The 12,130-nt window shown below is 51.5% G+C and overlaps 1 protein-coding gene across 1 annotated transcript in view; it reads left to right on the top strand.

Moving 5' to 3' along the window:
* Positions 1–12,130, top strand: part of Abtb3 (ankyrin repeat and BTB domain containing 3) — a 197,753-nt gene that overhangs the window by 43,452 nt on the left and 142,171 nt on the right. The gene's annotated exons all lie outside the window — the stretch shown is intronic.

The raw sequence follows: 12,130 nt of genomic DNA, 5'->3' as shown, positions 1-12,130 counted from the left end.
CCTAGTAGTGAACCTCAAGCCCGGGACGTGCAGCATGTTGGGCTGCAGAGACTGAGAACTTGGGTGGCCAGGCTGTTGGCTACATGTTAAATCATGTTGGGTTTCCTAGAAAAGAAGCCCTGACAGATGCTCAGATACTCCGAGGGGCAGTGCTCCTGTGGCCAGCTCAGATGCACCATATTGGACAGGCCTGGAGGTATCCTACTTGGGTATAATCACATGACTGCCTACAGCCAATCAGAACCCCAGGAGCTCAAGGGCTAGACTGGCCCCTCAGCGTTGTCCCCTATTCCCAGGGGTCAGCTCCTTGGATACTGCAGCCCTCCCCACCCCCCACCACCTTGACTGAGATTTCCCAAAGGCTGAGCTGTTCCTGGGAAGAGAAGTAGCAGCTGAGGCTGAGTGCTTTGAACTTGGGTTTGGGCTCGGGAGATGGCTCCCCAGCCTTCACCCTGCCCTGGAGCCTCTGACTTACGTATTTTGTCCCTGTTTGTTTTGCTTTGCTTTTGTGCCAGTCCTGGACCTTGAACTCAGGGGCTGGGTGCTCTCCCTGAACTTTTTTTGATCAAGGCTAGTGCTCTGCCATTTAAGCCACAGCTGCACTTCTGGCTTCTATGGTGGTTAATTAGGGATAAGAGTCTCATGGACTCTTGATCTTTAGATCTCAGCCTCCTGAGTAGCTAGGATTACAGGCGGGAGCCACCAGCGCCGGGCTACTTTCTTCACTCTCTGCCTTTTTACTCAGTGGACTTCATTGAACCTCCTTCAGGTCTCAGTGACATATCATACCTATAAACTGACATGTTGAATTGAAACCCCTTTGTGTAACTACTTAAGGATAGGTTTTTAAAATTATAATTAAACCTCTCCGTGCAGGTTAACAAGTTTCTCGTTACTCGCTGGAATATGCAGTACTAATTCCCTCCCTTCATCACTGATCCGTTTTCAGCTGATGTTTGTGAGACGTTCGGACCACCCCTGTGTACCTCCTAACGGACCGGGGCCCTTGTCCCGGTGGCTGCATTCCTAGCATGGAACACAGCATGTGGTATCTAGTAGCTGCTCAGTGAACAAATATGGGTGAAGACAAAGCAGTTGCAAGAGGGCAGAGTCACCTTCGTAGTGGGATCAGAGCATTGGCCTGGAGCGGCATCTCCAAGACCTGCAGGGGTTTGGGTCACTTTTCTGTCCTGGTCAGCCTGGGTCTGGTGAGCTCTCAACTCTCTGTACTACTGGTCCACCCAGTTTGACCTCGTGGAAGAAGTAGGGGTTCCTGAGTCTCTGGCATGTGGCACCGTTCAGCCTGTCCTGGCTACGTCCTCACACCACAGTTGCTCATCGGCCTGAGTCACGTCACAGTGATAGCTTTGATGTCTCACCTTGGCCTGGGCCTCCAAGGGGGGAAGCTGAGAAGCCTAAGGAAGCAGGGGAGGGTGGGAAATGGGGCTGAACCACGATCCTCCTACTTACACTTCCTGTGTAGCTGAGATGACAGGCATCTGCCACTACACCCCAATGACTGGTTGAGAAAGGTTCACCATAACGTTTTGCCTGGGCTGGCTTTGTGATCCCTGCGTTCTCTACTCCGTGAGTGGCCAGGCTGCCAGGCACATAGTCTTTACTCCCACATAGTTCAGGGAAATTCCTCCTGGAGACTCTTCCAGAAAGCCTGGCCCAGCTGGCACTGAGCCAGGTGGGTGGAGTCTTAACAGCACAGAAGATTCCTTATGCCTGTTCTTTGTTTCCTGGACCTTTCACTCCCTGAATCAGTCCTGGGCTCTCTGGTTCAAGGTCTTTTAAAATATTTTTCCCCTCATATTTTTTTTTCTGTTTTTAAATTCAGCCTTTTTAGCCTTTCTCTTTCCTCCCTGTCATTTTCAAACAGTATTTGTTTCCTTTTGTTTGAGACCCAGGTCTTGTTAGGTAGCCCAGGCTGGCCTAGAACTTGAGATCTTCCTGTTTCCTGTCTCCTAAATCCTGGGATTACAGGTATGTGCCACCACACCCAGCTAGGGGGTCGGTTAATACAGATAAGGTGTTTCTCAGCAATCAGTGATGACTGTCAGTGGTGGATAGAAGGACCATCCACAGAGGCATTCTTTAACAAAGGTCAAATGGGCGGGCCCAGATCTTCAGTGTTCCTTAGCCGAGTTTGCATTTCCTAGGTTGGAGCAAATCAACAGGAAAAGATCAGAGTTTCTGCTCTTTAATTTCCTTTCTCGGGGAAATGGATGTGAGCTTCAGGTGGGCATTTACCCGTGGTAATTGGGCTGGCACCTATGTACTTCAAAGATTACAAACTGAGGGAAGGCTCAAGCTTGGGAAATGGAGCCAGAGACCATGGGATTAACCTCAACAAATCTGCAATAAAATGTGAGGATTTTCCTTAATTACGCAAACCTCTTTAAAGAAGCCACACTCCCCAGGTGACTTCTACCTCCCTCCTCCAGCCTCTTCTCAGCAGCAGCTCTTTTTGTTTTTAATACTTGTGTCCCTGGCCATTTGCATTCATCATCTCATTTAAGTTCAGAGCATCCTTATGACCTCTTATAACTGAGGTATGAGTAGCACACACGCATAATCCCAGCTACGCGGGAGAGAGACACACAGGCAAGATTGTGATTTGAGACCAGCTCAGGCAAAAGTTGGCAGGATTCCATTTAATAAACAGGCCGGGCCTGGTGGTATACATCTGTGGTCCCAGCCAGTTCTGGAGATGGGAAGCTAACAGTCTGATGCCAGTCCCCAGTAAAAAGCACGAGATCTTATCTGGAAAGTAACGAAAGCAAAATGGGCTGGGATGTGGCACGAGTGGTAGGTACCTTGCCTAGCAAGTGCAAGGCCCTGAGTTCAAACCCCAGCACTGCCCAAAAGAAAGGCATTTGAGGTATAGCAAGGATACTTCTCAAGCATTTAGATTTGCACTCAGGCATTGTGACCCCGAAGCCCCCTCTCTTCTGCTCCCCTCCACAATAACCTGTTGGGGTTGTATGTTCTGAAACTAGCAGGCTACCCCAAACTCCGGGGGTGATCAGTGATCACCTCCACCCTCCTGCCAGAGTGAATAGTGTGGCTGTCAACTGCTATGTAGTAAACCACCCCACAGGTACGTGTTCTGACATAAACCGACACCTACCTGGTCTCTTGAAATGCTGGATTGGCTGAACCCAGATGGGTGGGCAGTTCTGCCCCAATGCTATTTGCCAGGGCTGCAGTAGGCTGCTATTGCACAGGGTATGGAGTAAAAGGTGTGACTTGTGTTCGTAACCAGACTTTCTGTGCCTCAGGAAAGTTCTGCCAGCCTTCCAAAGCCCTGATAGTGGATCTTGGGGTGGGGTCGGGCTGGCAGATGGTCCAGGCTGAGGCGCAACATGTTTGCCTGGGGCCTTGACAACCCCCTTTCACTCATACAGGAGCCCTCTGTGGGATTCCTCCATGCTACTTGTACTTGGGGCCACTTACCCCAACGTAGTTTTGTTAGATGTTTTTGCTGAGCAGGTAGGTACTCTGCGTACTGTTTGCAGTGCATTCTCCAAGCCAGTTGCACACAAGGTTTCCTTGATCTCAAGCAGGCAAGCACTGCCAATCACCCATAGGTTGTCTCTGAGCATGTCTGCTGCCTCGCACCTTGGGCATAACACCCCAGGGGCTAGGGGGGGTGCAGCCCAGCCTGGCCCTGCCCTGCCCTGGGTCTCTCCATTCCCAGTTGCCTCCCCTACCCCACTCACTGTCCTCAAAGTTCCCATTTTTTGCACAGAAGGAAGCCAAGGACCAGAGAGGGGAAGGAATTGGTGAAAGGAATCGTGGGAGGGGCTCAGGGATGGTGGGCAGAGATGCTCTAGCTCACAGCTAGATCAGGAAGCCAGCATCAAGTGGTCGGTGAGGTGTGTAGAACAGGCCACAGCCAGCAGGGGCTTCCTGTTAGCTCCTGACAGGGCAGGTCCTCCACCCAGAAGTCCTTCGGCCCACAGGAAACAGGATGTGCCTGGCCTGGACCCCTGTATTTTAATCCCTGGATTACCATCCCAGCCTCCCTCTGCTGCCTACAGTCACCTTAGAGGGCTGTCCTGTGCAGAGGGCCTGCCCCATATCTCCTCGACTGTCTTCTTTCTACCTGTGTCTGTTCAGGTTCGAATCCCACTGACAGCCAGGCATCTGTGGCTCGCGCGCCTGTAATCCTAGCTACTCAGGAGGCTGGATCTGGCCTGGAGCCAAAAAGTCCAAGATGTTCTTCTCTCTGATTCCCCAGCATGAAATTAGAAGTAGAGCCCTGGCTCAAGTGGTAGAGTGCCAGCCTTGAGTGATAAAGCAAAGGGATGGTGCCCAGACCCTGAGTTCAAGCCCAGGACTAGCACCCCCCCCCCAAAAAAAAATATCCATAACTCCTAATCGCATAGTTTGTGATGTCCCCGTCCTCCTTACCCAACTGCATTCTTACACCTGGACAACTGTATGGAGAGATGAGGCAATGCATGGAGAAAGTGTGTGCATTCAGCCACTGCTTACTCAGCTCTGGATCTGCTGCAAAAGCCTGGTAGATTGGAGCCCTGGCCGGCAGGGGAGGAGGTGGGGAGATGGGATACTGGGAGGTGGGCCCGACATAAGCAGCGACCTTTTTTCACGTGATGAATTTTAATTTCATTTGCTTTGAAATGAATGTTCTTTTCAGTCATTAAAATGCAGAGACTTATGAAACCCACCCATTAGAATGAACAGGTGCTAAGAATCTCTCAGATTCGCCTGATTTTTCTCCCGATGAAAGAAGTAAAATGTTTTCACAAAAGCTTGTTAGCCACTCCTTTCCTCTCCCTTCCTTCTTAGGAGGTAAGGAAGCCTTTTTCTTAAATATGGGGCACAGGCTTCTGGGCTGTACTCATAAATTATAGATGGCTTTTTCTTTATGTGTTTCATTTGCAAGTATAACTATGCATGCCACTCTGCAACTCATGTTTTTAATCCCATGCTTTTTGTTCTCCCACGTATATCTGTGTTGAAATATCAGATTCCCGTGTGAATTTTGGCGCCTGTGTGCTTTTCCTCCCGTGTGTGTGTGTGTGTGTGTGTGTGAGAGAGAGAGAGAGAGAGAGAGAGAGAGAGAGAGAGAGAGAGAGAGAGAATCCTGGAGCTTGAACTCAGGGCCTAGGCACTGTCCCTAAGTTTTTTTCTCCTCAGTGCTAGCGCTCTTCCACTTTCGACTTTTGGGGTGGTTCATTGGAAATAAGAGTCTCACGAACTTTTCTGCCCTAGCTGGTTTCGCAAGCCAAGATCCTCAGATCTCAGTGTCCTCAATAGCAAGGATAACAGGTGGGAGTCACAGTGCTCATCTTTGAAGAGTCTCATTTTTTCCACAGTTCTCATCGATTTTTTTTACTGGTCAGATATGCCCAAACGCCTTTTTTCCAGTGTTTTCCTTATTACTGAGTTTTGTTCACATGGTTTTCTGTTATAAAAGGAAGTTAAATAAATTGGCGGGGGGGGGCGGGGAGGGCAGGACTGAAGATTGAACTCAAGGCCTTGAGATTGGTAGGCAGGTGCCCTACCACCTGAACCACGCCTCCAGACCCTTCTTGCGCTGGTAATCTTTAGACTTGGGTCTCACTTGAAGTCTGGGTTGGCCTGGGCTACAGTCCTCCTGCTTGTGCTTTCCTGTGTTGCTGTGGAGGACAGGCATGAGCCACTGCACCCACTGCTTCCCGAGTAGCTGGGATTACAAGTGTGCAACAACTGTGCTCAGCCATGGTTGAGATGGAGGCTTGAACTTCCCCTCCCCCAGGCTAGCCTCGAACCAAGTACCTAGGATCACAGGCTTGAGCCACCACACCAGCTGGAGATTTTCAATCCTGTTACGTTTTACTTGTTTGGCTTTAGGCAAGGTCTAGTACCTTTGCTCAGCCAGCCTCCTGCCAGTCACATCCCAAACAGCTGGGATTACAGGCACATGCAACCATGCCCTGCTGTGTCGCTGTTTTCTTAGCTTTTGTATGAATTATAGATCTTCTTGGCAGTTGCATTGGAGTGGGCCTGGGGTGGGTGCCCACTGGGAAAAGAAAAACAGTGATAGATGTCTGGCCCTTGGGGGTAGCAGTGTGTACACAGACCCAAGTTGGTTTGCTAAGGCCTGGTGTGTGTATCCATGGCGGCTCTCAAGGTGACAGAATCATTTTTCAAAGCAGTTTAACCATGGCCATGGGCCTATCCCTACAGAGATCAGATCACACAGACACACATCAGCACAAGTTGGTTTCCAGAGAGCGATTGAAAATCTCCAAGCTCATTGTCAGGTCAGGTTTCCAATTGTAAGAAGCAGCGGGTGGGGGTGGGGCTTGAGGAGAGGGGAGGTTCTTGGGCTGGGCTGTCCTTGGGCCGGCCCAGTGCAACCAATGGGTTCACCACTGAAATGTGTATGCAAACTGGGGGCCTGGGAGCTGCCTGGTTTGTAACACTACATCCCTGGAACAGCGCTCAGGTGCGTTCTAGAGCATTCAGGAGCATCTCCGTGTTCCAGAGCATTCTAGAACCTCTCTTCATTTTCCCACTGGTGGTGGCTCTTCTGTTCCAGCATGGGGTTCTTGACCCTGGAAGCCTCACTTTAAAATCACTTTCAGCTTAGGAGACCCCTGAATTGGGGTAGGAGGCAGGGAAGGAGATCTAGTGGTTGTTTACATCTGCTACAAAGAAGCCTGCTCTGATGCCTGGCATCCTAGTTACTCAGGAGGCTGAGATCTGAGGATCACAGTTCAAAGCCAGCCTGGGTAGGAAAGTTCATGAGACTCTTATCTCCACTGAACCTTGGCGGGGGGGGGGGGGGGGGGGAAGGGGCCGGTGGAGGCTGAAGGGAGAAGCTAGAAGTGGAACTGTGGTTCGAGTGGAAGAGTGCTAGCCTTGAGCAAAAATGTTGGACACCCAGGCCCTGAGTTTAAGCTCCAGGACTGGCGCGTGCGCGCGCACACACACGCACACACACACAGCGCCTGCTCTGCACTGGACTCACTCAACAGCGAGCTCCCTGCCCCCTCCCACCCCCCCCCACCCCCCAATGTTGCTTGGCCTTGACCTGCCTCTTCCTTTTATTGACAGGCTGCCACTCAGGGCTGGGGGCGGGACTCTCCAGGGTGATGGGGAGACACATCCCCCCCCCCCCCCCCGCCAGGAAACAGAAGATGCAAGGCCTCCCCTCTCCCCTTCATTCCAGGCTGGAACTTATTGATTGGAAAAGAACATAGAACCACCTGCCCAGAAGCCAAATGAGAGTCATGACTGCTTCTGCCCTGGGCCCTGCTTGGCTTAGACTGGCTTTGACTTTACCATTTTTTGACTTAACAGCACACCAAAAGCACACCCATGCATCCCTTCGCTTTCAGTATCATATTCAATAAATTCCATGAAATATTCAGTACTGTGTGTGTAATAGACTTGGCAATAGATGATTTTTCCCCTAGCCCAGGATTGGTATTCGGAGCACGTCCGTGTGAGGCGGGCTAGGCAAGTTACGATGGCCGGCAGGTCGTGGATAGCACATGTATTTTTTCACTTAGGATATCTACAGCTTACAGTGGGTTTATCTGGTCCGAGCTCTCTGTAAGCTGTGTCTAGCACTTGCTAAATGCGTTCTGTGGATTAGCATGATAATATTCATGTAATAAATACTCAGAGCTCACAAAGTTGATTTAGAAGCAGTCAGTAAACCGTCCAAGTGGCCCAGCCTCTCCATTGTATTCCTAATAAAGTGTGTGTGTGTGTGTGTGTGTGTGTGTGTGTGTGTGTGTTTCCTGAGTTTGAAAAAACGCTGTGTCATTACTTCTCTGCGCATGTCAGCTGAGCTGGGACAGTGAGATTGGTGGTCCATGACCAATCGGTAAGTGTGGCTGTCTCTGAGCGTCACCTCTCCATGTCCGAGCATCCTTGTCTGTAACCCAGGATGTAACCGGCCCAGGATGAACTTCCTCCTCTCTGAGCATTCGGCCAGACGATGCATCCAAGCGAGGTGTTGGCACCCAGAATGTGGTCAGCGCTTGTGTTGTCCTTGCTCTTCCTGTTACTTAGGGACACAGACCACATGCTGTCCACCCAGACCCTTGGAACATCCACCAAGGCAGGGTGGCCCACGGCAGGGTGCAGCTCCTGCCCCTCGGCCATGCCCCAGTCCCTCCGGACTTTCGGGTTTTCTTTGTGGACCTGCAGCCTGCAGGACTGGTCGGGAATGGATGACTTCCTGTCGAAGGCCCTGCGTAAATTAAAATGCTTGGAGTTTGCCATCTGGGAAGGGCCGTGCCCGACTCCTGCAGCGTGTGCCAGGCTGGTGACTCATGTCCCCATCCACACACAGGGCCGTGGTGTGCCAAGACTTCTCTTGGGGCCACATCCCGGCTCCCATGGAAACCAAGGGGTTCGGTTCTGAGCCTGGAGACAGAGGAGGTGGCCGGGCGTACTCGGGTTCCCAAATGGCCTGCCTTTCCTGATCCAGGCTTTTCCCTGCCGATGGCAGACGCTCAGACTCAAGAAAGCAGAGCAAAAAGTACAAGAGAAGTACAAGAGGAAAAGAAAAAAACAAAAAACCACAACAGAGACAGACCAACTGAAAGGAAGCTGGGGTGGGGGGGGTAGTTGGGGGGCACTACACAAGCCTGGCAGCCCGGCTGGCTGTCTGAGCCGTATGACTTACTTAGCTGTCTGTCTTTGGGGAATGTCAGGCTCGGTCCTTTCCAGCTGGCTCTCTGCTTTGGTGATTACATTAACACTCCATAATTACGGGAAATGGATACCTCTCCAAGTCATTCCCAAAGTGGCAGAACGGGGGACATTGAAATACCAGGAGGGGCTACTGAGGACAGGCCCTGCCCAAGGCCTTGCCAGGCTGTGGCCAAAGGAGACCGAAAGGACTGCAGGACGCCTTGCCCTCCCACTCAGCCAGCTGAGGTCCTGGCATTTAAATCGCTTTCCGAAAAACGCTGAAAGGACGCCGTGGCTCACCCAGCACACGGCTGGCCCCGATGTGGGAGAAATTGCCAGCGAACGAGTCTGCGAGTTTGAGACTCTGCTTTATGCAGAAAGAAAGCACATAACGAGCAACATGGAATCCCAGGAAACAGAGGCAATCTTTGTCTCTTTTTAAACCTCAGCATGTTGCATTTTTCACTTTGGCCTCTCTTAACACATCAAGTAACAACCACTTAAAGTTGCTGCTGGCTCATCTAGCCTCAGCCTCTCTCCTCCATGCCCTGCCAGTGCACTGGCTTAGTCCTACCTGACTCCTAAGCCGGTCCAGATGGAGACAGACAGACAGATGGAGAAAGCAGTTCTAGTCACAGCTACCCTTCGCTGCTGTGTCTGTACTGGATGTAAATCACTCAGCACCTGCTAGTGAATTTCCATAGCAATCCTGTGATGTGTGGGCACTGTCATTAGCAGGACCAGGCAGAGTGAGGATGTGAACCCTTGACTCTGAACTTTGTATACTCTTAGCCATGAACGACATGGTCTTCTGTGTGGAAACATGATCGGCCCACGTTCAGAATCCAGCATCACTGCCTAAGAGGCTGAGTTGTAACTTCTCTGAGCTATTGCTTTCTGGCTTGTACAGTAATCTTCATAGCAGGTGCCTTCTAGCCATTTCAGTAATGAAGGAAGATGATAGGAGGCCTTTGAGATAGCCTAGCTCTGCCTCCTTTGCTAGCTGGGGACCGAATTCTGTGTTCCGGACTCCCCTGCTGGCCTGCAGTGGCTTCCTTCAAGCCCTGCCTTGTCCTCCACCACACAGATCTGCTGCCTCCCTAATCGCGACTTCCCAATTAGGGAAGTCACTTCCCTTCAGCTACTGCCTCTCCTCTGTCATTCTGGACTTGGCGGAGATGGTGGAGGGTGCCAGTTCTCCCCCAACCCTGTTGTACTCCGAACTGGGCCTTGCAGACGGAAACCCTAGCTAATCCCATTCTGCTAATTTCCTCATTCCCCTTCTGTTGGGATTGGCATCTCTGCCTGACTCCCATTGGAAACCAACGGAGCAAGGGATTTTCAGACAAGTACCGTGACTCTCCGGTCACTCATGTCTTGTTCCTGGTGTCCTCTAAAGCTGGGCTCTTGGGATGTGTGTGTGTGTGTGTCAGGGAAGGGACAGTCCTCAGCCAACCACACACAGATCTGATCTGTGCTCCTTCTCCTTCCAATGCCATGTGCAGATTGTTGAGGGCACTGCTGCAAGCCTTGGACCTAAGTCAGGCCTTCAGATGGTCTTTTGGAACAGCACCTGTCATGGTCCAGGCTTGGTCAGTAGGTCATGTATGAAAGGGACACCTGCCTGTGTAATGGGCCCCTTCTCTTGCATTTCATGGGTGACCAAAGCCAAGCCCAGCAAGGAAGAAGAAGATGGGGACCCACGCCCTCCATGGCAGACCTGGACATGTCCCTGGCCTTCTCCATAGTCCTGAGCCTGGCATGGCACATCCGGAAATGAGTGAGCAGTTCACCTGGCTCCATTTCCAAAATCCACAAGGTTTTGTTTGTTTTTTTGGGGGGTGGTGAGGGAGAGACACTACCTCTTTACCAGCTACCTCTACCTAGGAGGTAACTTGGGGACCCCTTGTGGGGACTCAAGTGGACCTCCCTCATGCCCCTTAGAACTGCAGGAAGAATAAAATGAGATCATGTCTCCAGACTGGCCAGCCTCTGAGGACACTTAGCAAACATTATTCACCTCACCTCTTCTGGGCCAGGCTCTCCACTGATGCAGCACTCTGGTTTTTCTTACAAAGACTTCAGCTCCTGGGGTCGGGGTGGGGGAGGCACAGGCTGGATGGGCAGAGGGCACTTTGTGGACAGCTCTTCAGCAAATTGCTGATCCCAGAGGGCAGAGGAGACTTGAGGCCCCGAGTGCACCACTCCACGGGGTCACGGGGTCCACCAGGGAATGGACGCCAAGGGGCCCATCTCTCCTCAAATCCACTGGAGGACACGAGCAAAGGGGGCCTGACAAAACAAATGCCCGCAAGCCTTCGGAATCCATGTGGAAAATAGATCCGATGACAAGCAGATTGTATTCTAATGATCTGTGTCTGAATGCTGGAAAGAAGTTGTTTCCACAGCGAATGCTTTCCATATTCTATGGTGCAGGAGGTGGGGGGACCAAGCCATGGGGGCGGGGAGAAGCTAGCCCCGTGAGGACATGGTTTTCTGCCCAAGACAGATGGCGCCTGTGTCCTCTCCCCTTGCTCTCCCGAGCCCTCTGTCACTGCGTCTTGTCTTGTTAAGATGTGTACCAGAGACAGACCTACCGAGGAGGCCTTCCACCCCTCTCTCCTGCAGCACCCTAAAAGATGGAGTATTTTGTGAACAGCTTGCTGGATTTGAGCTCTCCTGGGACTGCCTCTGGCTTTCAGGAATAATGCCTACCTAGTTTTTGCACGGGTTTGGGGAGCACTGATTAATGATGTTGGGAGTCTCATTCACGGCAGGTGCTTTATCTCTGCCACAGTCACCCTGATGGATGGCAGGCCACAGGCTTTCCCTGGTTGGGGCAGCCTGCAGGGCTTCCCATCCCCCCCCACCCCCGCTGCCAGCCATTCCCATTTGCTTCCAGGTCTCAGGAGCTGGCTGTGCAAAAACTCTGTTCCCCTTGGCCCTGTGTGTGGGACCGCATAGCCTTCCTCCAGGAGTTGCACTGTTGGGTTGTCTGTCATAAGCTGTCACGGTATTGTTCACAGGTCAGGATGCTGAGACCAGGTGAGAGTGGGGAACTCCACCCAGATCTAGCATCAGTATGATTGGCAGGCCAGGGCTCTGCTGCCTGACTTAGATGAGTGGATAGGGGAACAACAGACACAACCATTGGCTTGACTGGCCAGCTTTTGGAGGTACTTCTGTGTGGGTTGTGACATACAGTTGCCCAGGTTGTACACTGCCCAACTATAGGAGATACTAGCTATGGTATAGAATGTGCAAGTGGTGCCTATGAGAATTAAGCAGGGCATGGTGGCCCAAGCAAAATGGTGGCCCTGGGGTCTTGGCTGTTAGAGCTGTTTATGCATAGGGAAGTTTCTGGAGGGTGAGACCATCCACCTAACTCTAGGCTTAAAGAAGGCAGCCTGAATGCTTTTGCCTGGTATTCAAGACTTCCTCTAAAGGGACAGTTAAGAGT

This window comes from Perognathus longimembris, chromosome 1 (genome assembly GCF_023159225.1).
Source record: "Perognathus longimembris pacificus isolate PPM17 chromosome 1, ASM2315922v1, whole genome shotgun sequence".
NCBI classification, from domain to species: domain Eukaryota; kingdom Metazoa; phylum Chordata; class Mammalia; order Rodentia; family Heteromyidae; genus Perognathus; species Perognathus longimembris.
Note: the sequence above shows the minus strand (reverse complement) of the source record. Positions and strands in the feature narration are given on the sequence as shown.